Consider the following 13,482-nt stretch of genomic DNA (forward strand, 5'->3'; position numbering starts at 1 on the left):
ATGTCAGTGTTCTGCCATGGCCAGCGAAGAGCCCGGATCTCAATCCCTTAAGCACATCTGGGACCTGTTGAATCGGAGGGTGAGGGCTAGGGCCATTCCCCCCAGAAATGTCCGGGAACTTGCAGGTGCCTTGGTGGAAGAGTGGGGTAACATCTCACAGCAAGAACTGGCAAATCTGGTGCAGTCCATGAGGAGGAGATGCACTGCAGTACTTAATGCAGCTGGTGGCCACACCAGATACTGACTGTTGCTTTTGATTTTGACCCCCCCTTTGTTCAGGGACACATTATTCAATTTCTGTTTGTCACATGTCTGTGGAAATTGTTCAGTTTATGTCTCAGTTGATGAATCTTATGTTCATACAAATATTTACACATGTTAAGTTTGCTGAAAATAATTGCAGTTGACAGTGAGAGGAGTGAGAGGTTTCTTTTCTTGCTGAGTTTATTATGCAATGTGTGAATGAAGCGCAACAATTAAAATAACAAAAAAATTACAATTCTCAAACAGACCCCAAAAGTAATTATATCTGAATGTGGATTATGGTGATGTGTCATCAGTGACCAGAAAGCCCATGGCATCTGTTAAAAAAGTATAGTCCGACAGTTATTTGCTCAAATCCTCTGAAACAATTTTACAAAGAAATTCAATGTGTCTATCATGAGAACAGGCCCCAGAGATGAATTCAAAGGAATAACATTGGTTTGATGGAGTGTGAATGGCTCTCAGATAAGCAAATTCTTTGTCTTACTTGTATGCAGATATTAAAATAACAAACCTTCATGCGATGAGAGAATTTATGCTAATGATTTACGCATACATGTTCATATCTGTCACGACTTCCGCCGAAGTCGGTCCCTCTCCTTTGTTCGGGCGGCGTTCGGCGGTCGACGTCACCGACCTTCTAGCCATCGCCGATCCACTTTTCATTGGTTTTGTCTCGTCTTCCATCACACCTGGTTCCAATTTCATCAATTACATGTTGTGTATTTAACCCTCTGTTCCCCCCCCCATGTCCTTGTCCGTAATTGTTTGTTGTAGTGCTTGTGCACGGTATGCTGGTATTTACCGGGTTTTGTTTGACCCATTTATTGTATTGTTCTGTTGACGGTGGTTTATGGTTATTAAACACAACCGTTGTAAATCAGTTTTCGCTCTCCTGCGCCTGACTTCTCTGTCGCCAGTAAGCATCGCATTACAATATCAATGCATTTTTGATTTATGTTTAGACTAATTTCCAGTTATGATGCATGTTAAAACCTGTGTGGATGGTGATGGCAAAGAACGACGGCGATGGCCAAAATTAACAAAGATAATCATGCAGAGTCCTGGGAGAAGACACTTCAAGTCCAGTTTTATGTAAGTCTGTCTGTTCAATCAAATGAACAATCCTTCAAAAAGGAAAGGGAAACATGACTCCAATTGCGTGGGACCTGTAAATTCTAAACTTGCCATTTCTAGAAATCATTGATAACAACAACAAAAAACATCATTCGTCGCAGGCCTCAGATCTGCCTCAGCCTAATCCACCCTACCAAGACAAAAGCATACCACTTGACCTGTATAAGGGCAACACTTCCTGTGACCTGAAGGTATGTCAGACCGCCAAATAAAGCACATCACGTGTCCATTCCCCTGAGACAAGTCTCAGAGCAGTGTCTTCTTATTCTAAAGTCCAGTCCAGTGGTGGTACAGCATCAAAGAGCATCTCTGAAGGTGGTCCAGCAACTCACAGGTCATTGCTAATCTCTTGATAGTCGGAGCCTCAGGACACCTGCCCATCCATCACACCCCGGCGACACGTATCCCACTGGGGCAGCTTTACACACTCCAAAGGGTTAAACACGGACCCAAAAATCATCCATCACTCAAAAAACTACCAGCCCCTCTGCTCCCCTCTGGAAGATGAGGACTTCAACAACACCAAGGGGGTTTGCTTTCTTAACAGTGGGAAAAGCCTTCCGTATTGAAAGGACTAGGGAGGGTAAGTAAGGAGGGAGCTGTTTGGTGTGAACATATCCAGGGCTCACTTGCTCTATTGCTCAGCTCCAGGGCCTCAACATATCATTAAACATCCATTTAAGAAGCAGTGGGGGAAAGTTAACTGTCATTTAAAGCACAGAGGGTGGTGAGGGAGATTTGACCCTTTCCGATGCCCTGTTCTCAATAGAAATACCAAAGGAATACGTTAAAATCGAATTGGTCAGCTAACCTAACACAATGCAATTTGTTCCAGTCTCAGTCCATTTTTCTAAGTGGATATAAAAAGGAGGAAGACAGATGATGAAAAAGCTATGATGGGCATTCGCGATTAAGACTAAGTACTGATCAAACAAACCCATCTTCCTCCTCTTCCTCACACCCCTCTCTCCTTCATTTCCTCCCGTTTGCTCAGTCTCCATCTGTTTGTTCCTAGCTTTTGACAGTGAGTGTGTCAGAGAAACATAACAAGACAGCTGTCAAACCGGCCCCTTGTGATTGAAGATGGCAGGTGAGTCTCTCTCTCTCTGTGTGTGTGTGTGTGTGTGTGTGTGTGTGTGTGTGTGTGTGTGTGTGTGTGTGTGTGTGTGTGTGTGTGTGTGTGGAGTGCTGGGTTCACTTTACGACCGGGAGACAGGATGATCAGGGCCACTGACCCCTAAACAGACGCACCGCTTTACACGCCACCCCTGGCATTTACATCCACTGCCTCTGGAGTTGCGTCCCAAATGGCTTGCTATTCCCTATTTAAACTAGAGGTCGACCGAAAAGGATTTTTCAACGCCGATACCGATTATTGGAGGACCAAAAAAATCCGATAGCGATTAATCGGACGATTTTTATATATATTTGTAATAATGACAATTACAACAATACTGAATGAACAATGAACCCTTTTATTTTAACTTAATATAATACATAAATAAAATCTATTTAGTCTCAAATAAATAATGAAACATGTTCAATTTGGTTTAAATAATGCAAAAACACAGTGTTGGAGAAGAAAGTAAAAGTGCCATATGTGCCATGTAAAAAAAGCCAACGTTTAAGTTCCTTGCTCAGAACATATGAAAGCTGGTGGTTCAATATTCCCAGTTCTTCAATATTCCCAGTTAAGAAGTTTTAGGTTAGTTATTATAGGAATTATGACGCGTCAAATATTTTTCTCTATACCATTTGTATTTTATATACCTTTGACTATTGGATGTTCTTATGGGCACTTTAGTATTGCCAGCCTAATCTCGGGAGTTGATAGGCTTGAAGTCAAACAGCGCTGTGCTTCAAGCATTGCTAAGAGCTGCTCGCAAACGCAGTAAAGTGCTGTTTGAATGAATGCTTACGAGCCGCCTGCTGCCTACCACCGCTCAGTCAGACTGCTCTATCAAATCATAGACTTAATTATAATATAATAAACACACAGAAATATGAGCCTTTGGTCATTAATATGATCAAATCCGGAAACTATCATTTCGAAAAACAAAACACTTATTCTTTCAGTGAAATACGGAACCATTCCGTATTTTGTCGAAAGGGTGGCAACCCTAAGTCTAAATATTGCTGTTACATTGAAGGTTGTGCAATGTTATGGCAAAATTAAGTAAAATTCTGGAAAATGTATTACGGTCTTTGTTAGGAAGAAACACAGTTCGCAACGAGCCAGGCAGCCTAAACTGTTGCATATACCCTGACTCTGCTTGCACTGAACGCAAGAGAAGTGACACAATTTCCCTAGTTAATATTGCCTGCTAACATGAATTTATTTTAACTAAATATGCAGGTTTAAAAAAATATACTTCCGTGTATTGATTTCAAGAAAGGCATTGATGTTTATGGTTAGGTACATTTGTGCAACGAATGTGTTTTTTTTCGCGAAGTTGAATTAGGCTGTGATTTGATGATAAATGAACAGGCACGGCATTGACTATATGCAACGCAGGACAAGCTAGTTAACCTAGTTAGATCATCAACCATGTGTTGTTAACTAGTAACTACGTGAAGATTGATTGTTTTTTTAAGATAAGTTTAATGCTAGCTAGCAATTTACCTTGGCTCATTGCAGCCACAAAGTCCTTTTGACGCTGCACTCACGTAACAGGTGGTCAGACTGCCACGCAGTTTCCTCATGGAATACAATGTAATAGGACATAATCAGCGACCAAAAAGGCAGACTACCGATTGTTATGAAAACTTGAAATCGGCCCTAATTAATCACTCATGCCTAACAGAAATGGAATAATGTGTCCCTGAACAAAGGGGGGGTCAAAATCAAAATCAGCAGTCAGTATCTGGCGTGGGCACCAGCTGCATTAAGTACTGCAGTGCATCTTCTCCTCATGGACTGCACCAGATTTGCCAGTTCTTGTTGTGAGATGTTACCCACTCTTCCACCAAGGAACCTGAAAGTTCCCAGACATTTCTGAGGAGAATGGCCCCAGCCCTCACCCTCCGATCCAACAAGTCCCAGATGTGCTCAATGGGATTGAGATCCGGGCTCTTTGCTGGCCATGGCAAAACACTGACATTCCTGTCTTGCAGGAAATCACGCACAGAACCAGCAGTATGGCTGGTGGCATTGTCATGCTGGAGGGTCATGTCAGGATGAGCCTGCAGGAAGGGTACCACATGAGGGAGGAGGATGTCTTCCTTGTAACGCACAGCATTGAGATTGCCTGCAATGACAACAAGCTTAGTCCGATTATGCTGTGACACACCGCCCCAGACCACGACGGACCCTCCACCTCCAAATCAATCCCGCTCCAGAGTACAGGCGACGATAAACGCGAATCCAACCATCACCCCGGGTGAGACAAAACCGCAACTCGTCAGTGAAGAGCACTTTTTGCCAGTCCTGTCTGGTCCAGCGACGGTGAGTTTGTGCCCATAGGTGACGTTGTTGCCGGTGATGTCTGGTGAGGACCTGTACCTGTCCTGCAGGTGTGATGTTCAGATGTACCGATCCTATGCAGGTGTTGTTAGACGTGGTCTGCCACTGCACTTGGTCTGTCCGTCCTGTCTCCAAGTCAGTAGAAAGGCCTCTTTAGTGTCCTAAGTTTTCATAACTGTGACCTTAATTGCCTACTGTCTGTACGCTGTTAGTGTCTTAACAACCGTTCCACAGGTGCATGTTCATTAATTGTTTATGGTTCATTGATCAAACCCTTTACAATGAAGATCTGTGAAGTTATTTGGATTTTTACTAATTATCTTTGAAAGACAGGGTTCTGAAAAAGGGACGTTTCTTTTTTTGCTGAGTTTAGTTCACTTTTGACCAGAGGTCTATAGGCCCTGGTCAAAAGTAGTACACTATATAGAGAATATGGTGCCATTTGGGACTTAACCAGGGTCTCTGTGACCAGCCACATCAACAGGCACACAGAGCAACAGCCAGCAAGGCTTCTTCACTATTAAACTGGCAATCAGCAGTTGAAACAATAAGGTGAAATCGCCGCCCCTGTTTCTGTAAAAAGCTAACCACTCTCAAATTCATAGACAGATCTGTGGATGCAAGGTTGGAAGCAAGGACTGACCATACATGATATCAAAAGTATAGTTTTAACCATGTTGAGGCTACAGTGTCTTCAGAATGCATTCATACCTGTTAGAAATCACCTTTGGCAGCAATTACAGTTTTGAATCCCTCTGTAAGTCTCTAAGATACTTTTTTATATGCTTCAAGCTCTGTCAAGTTGGTAGTTCATTATTGCTAGACAGCCATACATTTAATGTCATCTTGGTAAGCAATTCCAGTGTATATTTTGCCATGTGTTTTAGGTTATTGTCCTGCTGAAAGGGGAATTTGTCTCCCAGTGTCTGTTGGAAAGCAGACCGAACCTGTTTTTCCTCTAGGATTTTGTGCTTAGCTCTATTCCGTTTATTGTGTTGGATTTGCCCCAAACATAACACTTTGAATTCAGGACAAAGCATTTTCTTTGCCACATTTTTTGCAGTTTTACTTTAGTGCCTTAATGCAAAAATTATGCATATTTTGATTCTGACAGGCTTCCATCTTTTCCGGCTGTCATTTAGGTGAGTATTGTGGATTAACTACAATGTTGTTGTTGTTCTTCTATCACAGCCATTAAACTTTAACTGTTTTAAAAAGTCACCATTGGCCTCGTGAAATCCCTGAGCGGTTTCTTTCATCTCCGGCAACTGAGTTAGGAAGGAAGCCTGCAGCTTTGCAGTGACTGGGTGTATTGATACACCATCCAGAGTGTAATAACTTCACCATGCTCAAAGGGATATTTAAAGTCTGCATTTTCTTTTTAACCCATCTACTAATAGGCGCCCTTCTTTGCGAGGCATTGGAAAACCTCTCTGGTGTTTGTGGTTGAATCTGTGTTTGAAATTCACTGCTCAACTGAGGGACTTTATAGATAATTGTATATGTGGGGTACAGAGATGAAGTAGTCGTTCAAAAATCATGTTGGACACTATTATTGCACACAGAGTGAGTCCATGCAACTTATTATGTGACCTGATAAGCACATTTTTATTCCTGAACTGATTTAGGCTTGCCATAACAAACAGGTTGAATACTTATTGACTCAAGACTTTTCAGCTTTTCATTTTAATTAATTTGTTAAAAAAATGTAAAAAACATAATTCCACTTTGATATTATGGGGTGTTGTGTGTAGGCTAGTAACACAAAGTCTCAATTTAATCCATTTTAAATTCAGTCTAACACAACAAAATGTGTAAAAAGTCAAGTGGTGTGAATACTTTCTGAAGGCACTGTATATAGTGTTCCTTCACATTTACCTTGGTTTACAAACATTGGAGTAAAACAAGCTTATATTTTGGGTACTGATGGGGTACGACAATTTAACTAAGTTAATGAGGCATTTATACATTATATTCTTCATGAATCAATGGGTACATATCATTAATTTATAAGTGAAAAAAATGGTTGTAGCAACTGCGGATTGAGGTCCTATCAATCAAATTAAACTGTATTTGTCACATGCTTCGTAAACAACAGGTGTAGACTAACAGTGAAATGCTTCCTTACAGGCCCTCCCCAACAATACAGAGAGAAAGAAAATAGAGAAATAATAGAAAAAGTAAAACATGTAATAATAAAAGTAATAAACACACAATGAGCAACTTGACTATATACACGGGTTACCAGTACCGAGTCGATGTGCAGGGGTACGAGGTAATTGAGGTAGGTATGTACATAAACACTGAACAAAAATATAAACGTACATGTAAAGTGTTGGTACCATGTTTCATGAGCTGAAATAAAAAAATCTCAAAGATCTTACATACGCACAAAAAGCTTATTTCTCTCAAATGCTGTGCACAAATTTGTTTACATCCCTATTAGTGAGCATTTGTCCTTTGCCAAGATAATCCATCCACCTGACAGGTGTGGCATATCAAGAAGCTAATTAAACAGCATGATCATTAAACAGGTGCACCTTGTGCTGGGGACAATAAAAGGCCACTTTAAAATGTGCAGTTTTGCCACACAACACAATGCCACAGATGTCTCAAGTTTTGAGGGAGCATGAAATTGTCATGCTGATTGCAGGAATGTCCATCAGAGCTGTTGCCAGAGAATTGAATGTTAATTTCTCTATGACAAGCTGCTTCCAACTTGGTTTCAGAGAATTTGGCTGTATGTCCAACCGGCCTCACAACCACAGACCACGCGTAAACACGCCAGCCCAGGACCTCCACATCCGACTACTTCACCTGCACGTTTGTCTGAGGTTGTGTGTGTGTCGGGGTATTTCTGTCTGTCACAAAGCCATATTGTGAGGAAAAAGCCATTCTGATTGGTGAGGCCTGGCTCCCCAGTGGGTGGGCCTGGCTGCCAGGCATAGGCCCACCCATCTTTGAAATCGTTGCATGTTGTGTTTGTTTTTTGTTCAGTATAACTACGAATAAAGTGACAGATAATAAAGAGTAGCAGCAGCATATGTGATGAGACACACAAGTTAGTGCAAGAAAATGGTCAATGCAGATAGTTAAATAGTTAACAAAATAGCTACAGAGACTTACTATATATTTACAAGTCTTATGGCTTGGAGGTAGAAGCTGTTCAGGGACCTGTTGGTTCCAGACCTGGTGCATCGGCACCGCTCGCCGTGCGGTAGCTGAGAGAACAGTGTATTTGATTTGATACACGAGTTGGGTCCATTTTTAGGACCTTCCTTCCTCTATAGGCCACCCTGATTTATAGCAACCTGAGCTGCAAATAATGGGTTTGAGCTATGTAAATTCCAGAAGAAATGGAAGAAAGAAAATGGAAAGATTGAGGGAGGGGAAGAGGCTTTTCCTCTTTCATGACTGTCATATATTGTTACCCATTTGTGAGGAGGCCTATGTGTGTGTGTGTGTGTGTGTGTGTGTGTGCTGATTCTTCCCAATTTAATTGTGTTCGACATCCCTATTAGGTAATGTTTGATAAGATATTAAAGAAACATTTTCAAAATAATAACCACAGCAAGACCACACTCAGCAAGGCATTCTTCCACAGAAGAGCAACAGCTGCATTGCATTGAAAATAAACATGATCTCTTTAACAGAGAAACATTAGAGGCCATTGGTTGCTCAAAACAGTGCTTTACACAAAGCTCTCGAAGAGGCATCCAGAAATCTGTATTGATTTACAGTAAAACGTGTAATTAACAAAAACTGTGTTTCGTTACACAGCAGCCCTGAAATATAAATCTACTGACCTTTTAGCTTGAATTATTATTATTATATTATTATTTTACTAAACTAATTACACAACATGCCACTTAAAGCATGTAGGCCTATTGTGTAGTTTCACCTTGAGTTATCTTTATAAAACAGCTGAGGAGAGGGGTTCTGGTGTTTATCCCAAGTATAGCCCTCCTTTATACTTTTATTATGTGAGGCAATAGCAAACTAAAAGTGAGCTGTAAAGGTTTAAATTAATTTAATTTTAAATCATGTTCTAGTTTTAACATTTTTTGTAAAAATTAATCACAAGTCAACATATTTAAATAAGCTCCTACCGAAATCCCCAAGTGAACACGGCAACGAGTAGTCGTCTATTTTTGCTACTTACTTTGGGGATTTTGGATTGAATTATGGCGGCCTACCAACTCTGTCAATCCTAACTAAATATGCATTTGCAATCCAACACAAGAACACGCCCCCCCCCCCCCCCCCACACACACACACACACACACACACACACACACACACACACACACACACACACACACACACACACACACACACACACAGAATATTGATGTTGTCCAGTTGTCTGCAATAAACAACACCATTCTTATTCTATAGCACACCGCCACCCATCCCCTCTCCGGACAAAACTGTTTGGGGGAAGGTAGCTCAAGTTCTCGCCATTGAAATGCAGCCACTTTGATATGTAAATTGATAGTTACGAAAAAAACAGGAGAAATCACAGTAGCATACATGGAAGCCATTTGCACTCGAGCCGATGTGAGATGAGACGGCACTTCCCCCGGGGACCCCGGGCCTGGACAAATGGACCAACCTACAGAGATAGCGTCTGGGGCGGGGGAGCGGAGGAGTAGGGAGAAGGGGGGGGGGGGGGGGCAACGGGACATTTGTCCCAGTGAATTCCCCATCCCAACTCTGACATGAGTAAACGAAGCTCCTGCGGTTTCTAGACCGGTATTGAAAACAAATTAGACAGGATTCCATTTTACCATCAATTATAGGCCATTCCATTATTTTATCAAATAACCTTGTTAAAAATGCTTATATTTTCGAGTGCGTTCCCCATTCTGAATTGACTAAGTTAAATAGGCCACATCACCAGTGTAGAAAATGGAATGGGCCAACACAAACAACATTTACTCCCTGTAGTGAGTTGAGTGTTGTGTCTACAGGTAAGCTACTGCATCACCTCTGTTATATATAGTTTATTAGACTAATCATTTAGAAACTACGCTTTTCCACGCCCTAACTTTTACTATACCACAGGTCAGTATAGTCTACCTGTCTATCCATCATTCTTAGTGACAATAGTGGTTGGTAGATCATTTGTCCAGATTTGCAATAGGCTAACTAGCAATCATACCACACATAAAAGCCACATCAATTTTCAATTTGAATCCACAAGAACAAATAGGAATCGCTGATAGGCAGCAGAGAGGGCAGGTGCATCATTGCGCATGAAAGAACAGCGAAGACATGGGACATTCAGCTTAAAAAGCTCTGCTATTGATCTTGTTTAGGGACAATACAATTATCCTACCGAGCGGCTATTTTCTTGCGCATATATATATTGTTTCTATGCAGATTTTAGAATATTCACATTAAAATCTGTCAAAATTGGATGGAAACACAGCTGGATGGAAACCCAACCCATAGACAGCCTAAAGACTCTGGCAAGTGCGCTAGTCCAATGTCACTGTGATTATGCTGCACATCATGGTTCACCAGCAGCCCTAAACATCTAAAGAATAAGCTACAGACCAGCCAAAACAAGCTTGTAAGAATCGTCCCTAAAACGCCCCCTCATACTCATCTGGAGGTTGAGAATTTTTTTGTCTGCATCTCTGTAATTGTATATGTATTTACGTAAAAAAATGTAAATAAGTCCTTGACTTTATTGTTCAATCCAGATGACTTAAAAAAATCTTTGTACTGTGCATAAAAAAAAAAAAGTACTGACAAATAAAATCAACCCGAGTGGCGCAGCAGTCTAAGGCACTGCATCTCAGTGCTTGAGGCGTCACTACAGACCCTGGATCGATTCCAGGTTGTACCTCAACCGGCCGTGATTGGGAGTCCCAGAGGGACTTAACTGACTTGCTTAGTTAAATAAAAGTTAAATAATTAAATAAAAAATCCAAACTGTGCAGTGGCCATTTGGTGAATGGAAAGAGACATCTGTTACAGAACACCAAAAAGTTTAATGACACAGAGATTGTCAAACTAAGCCTTCGATACTGGGTAAGCCTACAAGGTAGGGAGAGATATATTTGATGTTTGTCGTGATTGGAATAGTCTACTTATTGTGGTGTAGGACAAGTAAAACATTATATTGAAGTGCCCAAAATCGGTATGCTTTGTACTTTGATTGTGTAGTGCATTTGCACAGAAACCTGTTGGTGGAAAATGTGTTGCATATATTCTATACAATTATAAATATGGCATCAAAATGTTGAAAATCTGATTTCCCCCTCGCTGATAATTGTCTGCAGCCAGCTCTGATCGTAGTGTGATGAAACATGCAGGGAGAGTGAACTCCTCCGTGCATGCTGATGTGGCAAAGTCAATATTCAGGTTTAATAACAGGGTCGCTACAGTTATTGTTATTTGCGGTAGTAAACATTATTTTTGAGTTCATTCTATGAGGGGAAGGTGTTCAATTTATTTTACAGTACAAGGGGAGGGTCATGTGAAAATATTTGTAATGTGGGGGGGGGGGGGGGGGGTGCAATTTTTTATGACACCTTGAGTTGGGCCAGCTCCCCCCTCCCCTCCCCAACTAAATTTCGACCTGTCCCTTAAATGAATGCTGTATTTGATGCCTTCAGTAGCCTAGGCCTCTCTCTATTCACGGCAGCACATCAAATCAATGTTTTTTTGTCCCATACAACAGGGTGTAGACCTTACACTGAAATGCTTACTTTACAAGCCCTGAGATGCTGAGCTCTCAGGGGCAATAAGATAAGGCACAGGCGTGTGTGTGCGTGTCATCACACATGGTTGGCTTAGATATCTGTGAATTATACATGTTCAGTGAAATTATCTCATGTTACTGCCGTGGAATTGAGAGGTCGATGAAGACAGCACCTGACTTAGGTCGTTGTGTCCACGGGATTACATGTAATGGGCGATGTTACATTTATTTGACAGTATCACTGCACTTCTGTAATTGAAAGCGTGTTACCTAGAAAAAGAATTATAGCCAAGCCACCATAATGCACATAAATTGTCATTTTCTTTCAAATCCAAGGTGACTATGCTACTGTCTCTTTTACAGTGACTCACCCAACACCTCAGCATCACAGGTGAGATCTATTCTGATGATCAAAACCGAGAGAATGAGAACCCCTCATTCCGAGACAGACATAATAAACACATAATAGTAGATTTCAGTTAGTAGCCCTCTTCTCCATCCATTCATTAATTGCATGTCATTGTATAACTAGCCTAGATTTTTTTTCTCATCACAATAGTTCGAATTGAATCCAATTCAGAGCAATGATTGCCGTTGAAGAAACCACATCTGGTTAAGCCTCATGCAACTTTTTTTGCATTTTTTTGCATATATATATAAAAACCCATGGCCCAGAGTCGCTTAATGTGAGAACCACTGATGTCTGGTAAAATGCAATTATTTCATTTTCTCAGAATGTCCAATCTTTAGGCTGGTATGTTATAGAATGCAGTAGCAGACAGACCTCATTTTCACAGATACTGGTTTATTTTCAAGCGATGTCAATACAAAGCAATCTGTAAGTGTTTTTAAAATGGAGTGAAATTCGGTAAAATGTCAGTTAGTGACTTGTACCACACCGATATCGTAAGGAATGAAGTGTCTATTTTCTCAACTTAGCCTCTAAGAACTCACACATGTCTCACAAGTAGGCTCACAAGTAGGCTGGCTCACAAGTAGGCTCACAAGTGTACAGACGCGACGATGGAATGCTATGCCAATGTTTGAATACTTACATTTGAGGTGAACAGTCCTAAATGGTGTTTGACGAATATTTCAGTTTGGCATTGAAGGAACACGGAGAGAGTGGTCACCCCTTCAGCAGGCTAGAGGCCCCCCTCAAGCTCGGAATACGCAGCGGGCAACACAAAGACGTACGTGGTTCCGATGCATGCTCCAATTACGAGGGACAGATCGTGTTGTTTCTTGTGGCAGGTATCTCTCTCTCTCCAAGTCCATGCGTCCCCAAGGACCGGACAAACTGTTCCTTAGCGAGATGCTGTTCGGAACTATTAATCAATAGTTTTTTTCCCATATCCCCCTCGCACGCATCCACATTTTCCCTTCGATTGGACACAATGAATTCAAAAACTGCACGGTTATTGTAGCCTAAAAGACCTAAAAGAGGCGAATGAGAAGCATATCAGCACATATCCTAAAAATAAAACATGCAGTCGTATTCCACGACGATGTCAAGCCTTTCGGAAAGTCGCCAATACAATGCTGAAACAGTCTACAATGCGACTATAGTTCGGGGGCCTGTGTCTGTGCGTCGGGCTTGTGCTCCAGGCAGTCTCTGCGTTGCTCCAATCACACACCGCTCTGCCAGCGCCAGTCGGACTCCTAAACCAAAAAATACGAGGAGAAACGTTGGGCCGGCTCCCCGCTCTGCAACAGCTGGCTTTCAATGGGCCACCCTAAAACCTGGCGCGGATCATGCTAAAAGGCAGGGAGGGACTGGTGTCTGGTGCTTTCAGCCGTTTTCTATAGGATTTGTCTATGAAGAATAGGGCCCCTAAAGGCAGGAGCTGGTAGCTGGATATTGATAGTGATAACAGGGACTGTCAAATAGCCTACAGATTTC

At 41.6% G+C, this 13,482-nt stretch overlaps 1 protein-coding gene across 4 annotated transcripts in view; it reads right to left on the reverse strand.

Annotated features, from left to right (window-relative positions):
• Nucleotides 1-13,276, reverse strand: part of LOC106599757 (adhesion G protein-coupled receptor L2) — a 126,176-nt gene extending 112,900 nt beyond the window's left edge. For 2 of the 4 annotated variants that reach the window (XM_014191057.3, XM_014191058.3), the window contains exon 1: nucleotides 12,635-13,274. The gene's annotated coding sequence lies outside the window, so the exon portion shown is untranslated. Of the gene's footprint in view, nucleotides 1-12,634 lie in introns of all 4 variants that reach the window. The other 2 variants (XM_014191055.3, XM_014191059.3) reach the window with 2 other exon arrangements.
• Between the last annotated feature and the right edge of the window lie 206 nt (nucleotides 13,277-13,482).

This window comes from Salmo salar, chromosome 03, assembly GCF_965601325.2.
Source record: "Salmo salar chromosome 03, fSalSal1, whole genome shotgun sequence".
Classification (NCBI taxonomy): Eukaryota; Metazoa; Chordata; class Actinopteri; order Salmoniformes; family Salmonidae; genus Salmo; species Salmo salar.